General features: G+C 44.0%; 1 protein-coding gene across 1 annotated transcript in view; it reads right to left on the bottom strand.

The window, feature by feature from the left end:
* LOC123755431 (carbohydrate sulfotransferase 11) overlaps nt 1-11828 on the bottom strand; it is a 55269-nt gene extending 43441 nt beyond the window's left edge. The window contains 1 exon segment of the mRNA XM_045738090.2: nt 11687-11828. The gene's annotated coding sequence lies outside the window, so the exon portion shown is untranslated.
* Nucleotides 11829-12099: the final 271 nt, after the last annotated feature.

Raw genomic sequence — 12099 nt, 5'->3', positions numbered from 1 at the left:
CCTATAGGCCCGGGTTCGATTCCCAGGCGAGGCAGAAGCATATGGGCAGAGTTTTTTTCACACTGATGCTCCTGTTTGCCTAGCAATAAAGAGGTACCTGATACTTAAGGCAACTGCTTCCTGGTGTGTGAGTGTGTGTGTGTGTGTGTGTGTATATAAACCATTTGAGGGCCGACCACTATGACGTGATTATTCACATGTGTTAAAATAGTAATTAAATTAGCATCAGAGTTGCCTACAAGAGGAAAATCCTTTTATAACTAATTAATTGTATTTCATTAACAAAATTCCTCTACTATTAATTAGCATGCAGATTACCTCGCCTCCCCCCCCCACCACCGCATTAATTACGTAGTACTCATAACACTTGGTTTTTCAACCGGTTACAGGCACCCTTACCGGTCCACTCCCATAACAAATAAATTTTAGAAATTGCATTTCTAAAATTCTAAACTTATTTGTCTTCTAAAAGAACTTTAACAAATAAATAAATCCTCTAAATCTAAATTATACAACATGTACATAATTGTTTTGTTGTTATGGCACTTTCTTGTGCATTCTAATGTACTGAAATATTGTGTAAACTGACATAAATGTACTGTACTGTGTTGTACAACCATTTATGAATATAGTTTTTTATTTGATCTGCCGCTAAGCCTTTATTAGATAATTAGCTTCTCAGTTCCCACGCACACATTTGGCTCAACAACGTCACACACTACGCAAACATGTGCTGGAAGACCGAGGTGTCCTTGCAACCTCTAGAAAAAAAAATGCTTTACCTTGCAGAACCCGCAAGTCATTCACGGGTAAAGCATGGGGACATGGCGCGTCCGGCAGCGGTGTTGCACAAGCTACAAGACGCTCTCAACAGATTATATTCCCAAGTAATGGGATCGTCGTTGTCAGCAGCCCAACAGGTGCGCCCCCAGCTCCTCCTGTTAGTGTTGTTAAGGTACGGTTTGAGTTAATATAATTTAAGAGCCTCGCGAGGTATTCACACGCGGCCACAGCTGTGGGAAACATGGGTCAAAACACATTATATTCCTTGTGTAGCGTCTTGAGCCTCTCGAAAGGAAGCTTGCGGCAAAATATGTCATATAATTACTGCAGCATTTCGATGGATACATGGTGAATAAGGGGATGGATATTTCTAATTAAACAAAGTTTGTATAAACGGAGTCAAGTCGGAGTGGGAAATTGTTGTAAGTCATATATCTGAGGCTTCTTTCCTGTCGTATCTTTTGATTACATATATATATAAACGATTTATACACGATTATGTTACAACATCATTCAAGTTCAGACAAACATGGGCAGTAGACTTGCGCAGCCAGTCCCATATCCAAGAGGATGAGAACTCAGCAAATTTAATTTTATTAATAAACAGAATAACTGGGAACAAATAAACCAAGACCTAACAGATATAAGCTGGGAAGAACAGTTAGAAAACGCAAACCTAAACCAGTGACTCGAGAAAACAAGCTCGGTGGCACTAGAAATATATACTCAAGCCGCATACCTCTAAAAAGAGAGGGAGATTCAGACTAGAACGAGAATGACGTTCCCTCTACAGACGAAGAAATCGAATCGTAGATAACTTAACGCCCCATTCCATAAAGGAGGGAATAAAGCAGAGGCAAAAAACTTAGGCCGATAGCACTAACATCACACACAAAAATCTCTGAAAGAGTGCCAAGAAGATCACAAAATACATGGAATCACACCATTTCTACAACCCTGGACAACATGGGTTCAGAACAGGACGCTCTTGCCTGTCACAATTGCTGGGCCACTATGACATGGTCTTGTATGCCACGAAAGTCGAGCAAAACGCAGGTGTAATATACACAGATTTCGCAAAAGCCTTCGACAAATGTGACCATGGTGTTATTTGCTCACTAAATGCGTTCGAAGGGAATTACCAGAAAAATAGGAAGATGGATCTTAGATTTTCTAACTAACAGAACCCAATGTGTAGTAGTGAACAAAGTAAAATCAGGACCATCAACCGTGAAGAGCTCAATCCTCCAGGGTACTGTAATTGCTCCATTACTTTTCTCATTCTCATATCGAATATAGACAAGGACACAAACTATAGTACCGTATCATCCTCTGCAGAGGACGCTAGGATTTATGAGTAGACAACAGAGAACACAACAAACCTCCGATATGGCGTAAATCAGATCTTTCAATGGACCACAAAAATTAATATGGTATTTAATAAAGTTCCAGCTCCTGCGCTATGGAAAAATATTAAGATATAAAACCGGAAACCACGTACAAAACGCAGGCAAATCATACCATAGAACGAAAAATCAATGTAAAGGATTTGGGTGTAATCAAGGCGGAAGACCTTACTTTCAAAGAACACAATAAAGTAGCCGTCACAACTGCAAGAAAGATGACTGGTTGGATAACAAGAACCTTCCAAACAACACCGGCCATACCAATGATAGTTTTCAAGGCGATAGTGCTCTCTAGAGTGGAATACCATTGCACAATAAGAGCCTCTTTGAAAGCTGGAGAAGCTGCTGAAATCGAGAGCGTGCAAAGATCCTTTACTGTTAGAATTCACTCAATAAAACGTGTAAATTATAAACCTGTGATCAATAGCGTCAAACCGATTATCAAAATACGGCACTAAGCCGAGGACAGCGTCAAAACTAACATGCATTTTAATGTAAGGACTGAAAATTTATCTTTTTTCGAGCATAAAACCCTTATTAGGCTTTGCTTGTGCTAAGACTATCTTTCAATCACAAACATGGACTGTTCACTCTTGTTTTAGTTTATGAATCTAGATTTTCCATCTTTATTATTAATTTAATTTTCATTATAATCATCATCGAATGAACTTCTACAGATGAGGCCAAACTTCACAAAACGGCGTTTGGCTTTCTATTTAATTGCTACTACTGTTTTGGTACAAACTGTGATTACATTTCAACGAGTGGTAGAGGTCATACGGGCCACTGTATGCACTAGGCTGGTAATACAGTTCCTGCTTTCAGGGAGAACATGCGCTCAGGTTAGACCTTCAAGCCGAACACGCGATAGCACTGAGGCTACGGCTAGAACACCCACTGCTTTAGGGAGAGATGGAAGCTTTTCCTAACTTGTGGTGTGGTTTTTTCGTTTGAATCTTCGATCTTTGGGCTAGTTTTGGCATGAGTTTAAATTATTAGCATTAGAATAAACCAGGCGCAATTTTAGTCGAACTGAACGTCAGCTTGCAAAACAATGTGATAAAATATTAATTATATTTTTGTGCAACCTAATCTTTTTTAGCCTCGTATCGACGAAGTGTCAGTTACAAGCGGTAGAGGTGGCACCTTCCGGAACTAATCACACCATGCCAGCTGCTGTAGGCATCTGCCTGCGAGCAGAGACCTGATAACTTTCACTGGGGTGCCTTTAAGCCATAACAGCTGCACCACACCCGGTAACTTGCACCTCATTCAACAACAAATGCTACCATTGCTCATTAGACATTGATATGTGTCTCGTCTTAATCACACACTCAGACCTTAACAAAACACTCACGAGAGTGCGAAAAACTTGGTGTAATTTCCTTACAAAAATCTCACAAATCCACAAGTGTGGATTTTAATCCTAATGCTACCATTATCCCGAGTGACGACAGATGTGCTCATGTACCACATCCAGGGAAACGAGCATCTAAGCCAACAAGGGTTCAAGTTCACCAACAAGCCAGGCAAGCCCGTAGTGGACTTATCTGGTACAGGAGTGGGGCTGTATCTTAGTGCATATATGTTGTCGTCGTCGTTATTTTAGATTCAGGTACTGGGAATAAAAGTTGCAAGTAGCACGGGCTATGGTGAGCCCGTAGTGGACTTACCTGGTACAGGAGTGGGGCTGTATCTTAGTGCATACATGTTGTCGTCGTCGTTATTTTAGATTCAGCTACTGGGAATAAAAGTTGCAAGTAGCACGGGCTATGGTGAGCCCGTAGTGGACTTACCTGGTACAGGAGTGGGGCTATATCTTAGTGCATACATGTTGTCGTCGTCGTTATTTTAGATTCAGCTACTGGGAATAAAAGTTGCAAATAGCACGGGCTATGGTGAGCCCGTAGTGGACTTACCTGGTACAGGAGTGGGGCTGTATCTTAGTGCATACATGTTGTCGTCGTCGTTATTTTAGATTCAGCTACTGGGAATAAAAGTTGCAAGTAGCACGGGCTATGGTGAGCCCGTAGTGGACTTACTAGGCTCAGGAGCGGGGCTGTGACGGCTTTAAAGAGTGCTTACGTTATTGTTGTTTCAGATTTAGAACGAAGTGTCCATGTAGCACGGGCTATGGTGAGCCCGTAAAGTGCTTACGGTGATCCATTCCTTTTATATGGAACACTGGGTGGGGTATCCCGCTGTGCCCGGGTCTCTCTCCTCTTACCCCTTTCTCCCAAAGTGCTCCCCCACCTCTCGACTTTCTTCCCCTATCCCCTCTTCCCCTTCTCCTCCCCTCTCTCGCTCTCTTCACATTTATCCCCCATCTCCCATCTCTCCATCTTTCTCCCCCTCTTTCCTTCCCAACTCTCATTCATTCATTCTCTCACTCAGAAAAGTTAATACAGCAAATCAACGCAAAGCGGATTAAAAAAAAAAAACTGCATAAAACAAATCCTCGATTTCAGACGTTATGAAAATCACAGAGGCTCGCTATAGATGCCGATATTTTCTATAGAGTGGTTCTGGATCACACCCCCCAACTGGCATATGATTACATTGTGGCTACCTTCTGCAGCTTTCGGGGGACCAATGGCCCCGCGGTCCGGTCTCCGACCAGGTCTCCCGTTTGGTCGTCTGGTTGGTCTGGTCCGGTATGACACTCCCATACCCCCCTCGCTTCCCCATGTGTCATCTCGCAAAGATGCGTGAGGCTATCCCCAAGTTTTTGGCCTCTTACTTTGGATATCCTATCGTATAGCTATAGATAAGAGTACAGCTGGAACACTTAAAAAGAGGTAAAACTGTATCGGATCCGATATTAAAGGGTAGAGGAATGTGTCAATGTTACATTGATACACTTTACAAATACAGTACCATCTTTGACACATCTTTACAAATACAGTACCAAAGTACTCCAGTGTCTTTCACAACACGCAGACTTTCAATGCTATGTAATTCCGTTTACCCAAATTTGAAAGTTTGTTTCCTATCAACATCATGCAAAACACGAAAAGAAATGAATATATTCGAGTCACAGTGCGTTCGTGTGCACTGAATACTCTCACACAAAGGAATCCGAGTTGTGCGTTCTGAATGTCAAGTAATTAACCTGAAGCGCATAACAAAAGAGACAAACTCACTACATAATAATTTGGTCAAGTAGCCAGTGTGTGTTCGCTACCATGACACTACGTGGATGCCATCAGAAAGCATATTTGTGAATGGCAAATAACAGAAATATCCTAGCCATTTTTTTTCCCCTAGCCATTGTCGGGGACAGAGCCCACCATTAGGCTTGTAGAGGCCCCTCTAGCCAACGACTGACCTTCCACATGATGCAACCCACAACAGTTGACTAACTCCTGGGTACTACCCGTCTGCTGTTAGGTGAACAGAAGCATCAGGTGTAAGGTAATGAGCACCCTTCTCTGTCGTGCCCAGGTATAGAGAGAGAGAGAGGTCATTTACAAAAATTTTCAACACTCATTTTTATAAGAAATTGTTGGGTTAAACTTATCTTTTCAACAATTACTTAAATTAGTTTTAATTTCAAGCAGGTTGCTCATATATTTATTTTGTAAATTGAAGGAAATTCCTGCTTATTTACTAATGTCATGTGACCAAGTCTGTGCGAGGTTACCACACCTGACACAAATTGAGGAAGTGTTTTTAACGTGATGTTTGGCGCTAATTGAAATAAGTTATTATGAACATCTTTTTTGACAAAATTAATACATAATTTTACATAATTGTGGTAATTCAATAAAGTCTTATTACCGTGAGGATACTGCTCAGTGGAGGAACTGCTGCGCCCAGGAACCCTGGACACCCCAGCGCCGGGGATGATTGCCCCAAATTACAGACCATTCACGCACCAATAAATGCAATGCTGAAATATTTTGCTCCTAGAATTCAAGTGTGAAACTTGAGAGGTTTTTGCTGGAGTTACCGGATCTGCCTGCTTGTGCTAGTTACAACGACAAACAGCTTCATAGACCAGGCAATCACCAAGGCATGCTAGCCCCAGGCCAGGCTGTGACAACAATAATGCTTACTGATCAGATGCTTACTGATAATTTTATTGGGGATTATCATGCGTAAGACCTAGGCTTGTGGCTGGTCGTGCGACAGACGTATATGCTTGAACAAATCCACAAGGGCCGTGACGAGGATTCGAACCTACGTCCGAGATCATCCCAGACGCTGCCTTAATCGACTGAGCTACATGAAAAAGGGTTGAAACCAGAAGTTCTACTGAACTTACATTGGATCCTGCAGCCTCTCCGAGACACGAACTTTGAAACCAGTATATGCTTGAAATGATGCAACAGCTGCTAGGCGTTCCTGTGGAATTTTGGGCCAATTGTTATGACGGCCTTGGTCCCTGACATTCACATTTGACCTTCCTGACTTATCCAGTAAGGGAGGGCAGCCATTACGCACCCCTTACGTCACGTGTTACTGACAAACCTCACATCCAGTTAGTTTTTAAGTAAGTTTTAAGTTTTTAGGTGAGGCTTCTCTCTGTTGTGGCCTGCGAGTGAATTATGTTTATAACCGAACTAATCTTTCCAATTTCAATGTCTTAGGAGTTACCTACTTGAGCGGTTGATGCCCTAAGTAATACCCCGCTCCTGTGCCAGGTAAGTTACGGGCTCACCATAGCCCGTGCTACTTGGAACTTATTCCGAGTAGCTGAACCTATAACAACCTAAGTAATAGGTAGCACGAGTTAGTTTAGGCATTCATTATGTATGCAATCTTGTATATATATATTGAATCCCGTGAATTTCATCTTTCTACAGTTCTACTCCCCCCCCCCTTCAACTGCTGACCTGTCCCAAGATTCAACCCACAACAGTTGCTCGACTCCCAGGGTACCTACTTTACTAATAGGTAAACAGGTGCATCAGGTGATAACTGAACCCTGATCCCCCCCCCCGGATCGACGTAGTTGAGGACGTAGTCCACTGATGATAGCATCTAAAGTGATCGCTAGACATAGAAAACAACAGTTTATACACACGGAATAAGGTTCACTATCTGGATGAATTGAACCTTACCTTATCTTGCAAAAGCTAACGCGCTAAGATGAGTCAAGCAGATCAGGCAAATTGATTTAATCAATTTTTGTCAGTCCAATATTCTTTTGGACATCATTAATATGTTCGGAATGTGGGTTACTAATTAACTATTCAAGTGGTTTGCAGTGCAGAGAGGACCATGAATGGGAGACGTGATTTATACACGAATGGTCCCTTACCACAACACTACCATACAAGGGACAACACACACTTGTTAAAGCACTTGAAGCACCTATGGCTCACTGCTCAATAACTCGCTATGTAACTGTAGCAACTCTCTCTCTCTTTTGCCTTATCTTGAGGTTATCTTGAGATGATTTCGGGGCTTTTAGTGTCCCCGCGGCCCGGTCCTCGACCAGGCCTCCACCCCCAGGAAGCAGCCCGTGACAGCTGACTAACTCCCAGGTATCTATTTACTGCTAGGTAACAGGGGCATTCAGGGTGAAAGAAACTTTGCCCATTTGTTTCTGCCTCGTGCGGGAATCGAACCCGCGCCACAGAATTACGAGTCCTGCGCGCTATCCACCAGGCTACGAGGCCCCTTGTTTCTGTTGGAGAAGTATGTATCTACATAAGGGGTACCACCTCTGGTGCAATTGTAGGGACCCATAGCCTCGGAGAAGAAAATAAAGAGCACTCAGAACCTTGTGGATCCTCACTACATATATATATAAACGAGAATGTCTGTGATTGTTTCCATCTGTCAGTCGGTCCAGGGTTGAAGGTCAGATGTCTGCGGCTAGCCTCACAGGACCTTGCATGGTAATTTGTGATAGTATACAGAGTGCCACAGGGTGGTTGGAATCACCATGTCACTCCTTAAGCAGGATTGGCTCTAATGCAACAACCAACGAACCTACAACGCTGAAAAGTGAGTTTGTCTGTAGAATGTTGTAAACGGATTTTTCAACGTTGACAAAACTATGTAAGAACATGTTTTTTCCCCACTGGGAGAGAGGACGGAAGAGAGAAAAGGAAGGAGGGTGAGGGAGGTTGAGGCGAATTGGAGAAAGAGAGAATGAGGGAAGGAGAATTTGAGATAGTTAAGCAAGTCCCAGCTGTGTCTGGGTACAAGTGACAAGATCAACAACCCAGCGGGTTTTCTTCCTATTGGGGAGTGTTGTATACGCTGCTATGGCGGTATGTCCACTCACAGGATGAGTGGCGCTGCCCAATACTGTCACTATGGCGGTATGTCCACTCACAAGATGAGTGGCGCTGCCCAATACTGTCACTATGGCAGTGTGTCCACTCACAGGATGAGTGGCGCTGCCCAATACAGTCACTATGGCGGTGTGTCCACTCACAAGATGAGTGACGCTGCCCAATATTGTCACTATGGCGGTGTGTCCACTCACAAGATGAGTGACGCTGCCCAATATTGTCACTATGGCGGTGTGTCCACTCACAAGATGAGTGGCGCTGCCCAATAAACTCGCCCCTCGGGGCAAAATTTATAAAAAAAAATGGGAGCCGGGAACCACTTCTAAAAACAATGAGTATTTGCTTGCCTGTCCGAGGCTGGAAGCCAGACTCTCGAGTCTAACATCACACAACACCTCATGGTGATTGCTGATTTTTAGTATCTTATGAGAGACGACGACACCTTTGGCCACATCCCGTTGATGTAGAGTCGGCCTTCGCACATTTCCTCTCCCCCCCATTTTACGAGTTGGTGGATGTGAAATGTTCAACCAAAACCCCGTAGAGTTTAGCATTCGTTAAAACTGGAATAATGTTTTAGATTCAGCTACTCTGAACAAAAGGCTCCAAGTAGCACGGCACTCCTCTCAGTTACAGCCCGCTCCTGTGCCAGGTAAGTCCACTACGGGCTCACCATAGTCCGTGCTACTTGGAACGTTTTGTTCCCAGTAGCTAAATCTTAAACAACAACAACAACAAGTAGCACAGACTACGGTGAGCCCGCAGTGGACTTTATTTATTTAGATAATAACATGAATACTATATAGCGAAAATGGTTACAGTGATTGGGGGATGTGGGTAGTGTACTCACCTAGTTGTGTTTGCGGGGGTTGAGCTCTGGCTCTTTGGTCCCGAGCCAGATTACAGATTAGCTAGATATATTATTATTAGCTAGATATATTTGGTGTGTGGGGGGGGGGGATATAGGGAGGGTATAAGTGGGGAAGAGCAAGGTGTAAAAATGCTCACAGTAATGAGGCTAGACAGGGGGGGGGGGGTGATGGCGAGGGTCACTGCATTTTTGTTACGAGCGGCTGAATCTGAAACAACAAGGGTCACTGTTGGAAGAGTTAGGGTGGTTGTGTGTGTGTCAGGGGGGAGAGGGAGGGTGGGTGTGTGGTGGGAGACCTGGGAAGGTACATGGGAGAGACCTGGGCACATGGGGAGAGACCTGGGCACACAGGAGAGACCTGGGCACAGGGCCAACACGGCCATTACAGGTACCCCTCCTCCCCCCCCCCCCATCTAGCTAATCTATATCACAGAGAATGTCTGTCCATATCTGAGGTTGGAGGCCCGACACTTGGGCCTCGTCTCGCCCAATGTCTCAAGATTAAACATGACGGGTATGAGTGTGTCACAAGCCAGACAGGGTCGGCCCAAGTGTCACCTTGTAGGAAATATCAGCATCTACAGAGACCCTCCCATACGATTTTAATGAAGTTTGAAATCGGAGATGTATTTTCCATAGTTTTCAACTGTCGGTATTATTAAATTTTCTGAGAGGGGATGGGACGGAGAAGAGAGGGAAGCAGGAGAACAGGGAAAGGGAGATGAGAAAGGATGGGGAAAGGGGGGAGATTGAGGGTGAAAGGGTATGCATGTCAATATCTAACAAAAGGACCCAATCTTTGGAACTCGCTCCCGAACGAGTTACAAAAAACTGTCCAATCTATGCCTTGTTCAAAAGTAATTTCATCCTCACAGTATCCTACCTTGTGCTTTAAACTCGCACTGTACACGAATCTTGTACTAACTACTTCCCCAATATTAGTACTTAAGACACGTATCCTTACCAGTGTAATTACCTCTGTTAACCTGTAGTTATTTATTGTTATAAAAACCCTTACTACAATGAACCCTTTCATCTTACCTGATATGTTAGATTAAGGACCTGCCCAAAACGCTATTCGAGTTAATAGCTTTGCATGAACTGTAAAAACATCAATCGTATGTAATTTCACCAACCCATTGTACTTTCTTGCAAATAAATTATTATTATTAATATTAATATTATTATTAAGAGGAGAGGGGTTAGAATGTTACTTTTACTTTATAACCTGACTTTAATGACATTCTGCATTATATGTAGAAAAGCATGTCTTACCCTCAATGGATTACAGACGTATATGTGTATATGATGGTAAGTAATGTATATATGTATAGCCACCACGTCTGTAGTAGAAAAAAAAAAGTTAAAACAAAAAACTGCCATCCACGGGGGGAACCACACACTACCATACATAGCCGGGACCCAAGAGCCGAAGCTCAAACCCCCCTTGGAAGCACAATTAGGTGAATACAGGCCACCACACACAGGGTAGACAAGGATGGACTATTTAACACGGGTGGTACGCGAACAAGGGGACACAGGTGGAAGCTGAGTACCCAAATGAGCCACAGAGACGTTAGAAAGAACTTTCTCAATGCCATATTAGTTAGTAAATGGAATGCACTAGGAAGTGATGTGGTGGAGGCTGACTCCATACACAGTTTCAAATGTAGATATGATAAGAGCCCAATAGGCTCAGGAACCTGTACACCAGTTGATTGATAGTCGAGAGGCGGGAGCAAAGAGCTAAAGCTCAACCCCCGCAAACACAACTAGGTGAAAACATACAGTCTGTGTGACCCTCGCGGCTGAGTGGACAGCGCTCGGGGGTCGTAGTCCTAAGGGCCCGGGTTCGATTCCTGGCTGAGGCGGAAATAAATGGGCAATTTCTTTCAGCCCTGATGCTCCTGTTCACCTAGCAGAAAATAGGTACCTGGGAGTTAGCTGCTCCGGGCTGCTTCCTGGAGGGGTGTAAGACAGAAATAAGTGTAGCAAAAATAATAGAGGAATAATAGAGTGTTCAGAAAGGCGGGGTCCAAGAGCTAATAGCTCGATTCTGCAGGCACAAATAGTAAATACACACGGTGCCACCAGTGACACAGAGGGAGGCACTCACGGGGGAACTAACATCTGGCACCACACAGTAGGCACCCCCATCACCGTCCAAGAGTGCCAGCCACAACTTCCTCTCGCACTTCCCTCACCAATTTATATTTATTTTGCAACTAAGCAACAGCGTGCAACAAGTTAAACTCTTACGATAAAATATATTAGCCTGCACGCCGGACCTTGTTCCATTGAAAGTGGCGCTGGTACGAGTTACGTAACCAGGAGCGGGCAGAGGGAAGACCTTCCAGACTTAAGAACACACGTACCTGTTCCCTGTAACGTCTAAGGTGAGGGGTAGACCCAGGCGAGCACGTATTAATAGCCAGGGAGCGAGCGTGGGCAAGAGATCTTGAGGCTTGGCGACACAGGCAGGCACCCTCACGGCACTACGGCTCGCAGCCAACTGACACTGGTGCCACTCTCCAGCCCGTGGCTTGGCATTTGCACCGCTCCCGTTTTCTATCCGCGTTTTCTTTAATGCGTAACTCAAGGTTTCCTTTCCTTGCGTCTGGCAAGTCACGGACGCTTCTCGCGTTTAGATTTCGGAATTTAGATCCGGTTAACTGCTAAATTGTGGGCATAATCCGTAAATATGAATATTAACTGTGAAAGAAAGTGAACGTGGGAGACACTGCCTTGGGGTATTGGGATACGTTCCTTAGCAGTCAAATGAGCTGTT

Source organism: Procambarus clarkii, chromosome 20 (genome assembly GCF_040958095.1).
Source record: "Procambarus clarkii isolate CNS0578487 chromosome 20, FALCON_Pclarkii_2.0, whole genome shotgun sequence".
In the NCBI taxonomy this organism is placed as follows: domain Eukaryota; kingdom Metazoa; phylum Arthropoda; class Malacostraca; order Decapoda; family Cambaridae; genus Procambarus; species Procambarus clarkii.
Note: the sequence above shows the minus strand (reverse complement) of the source record. Positions and strands in the feature narration are given on the sequence as shown.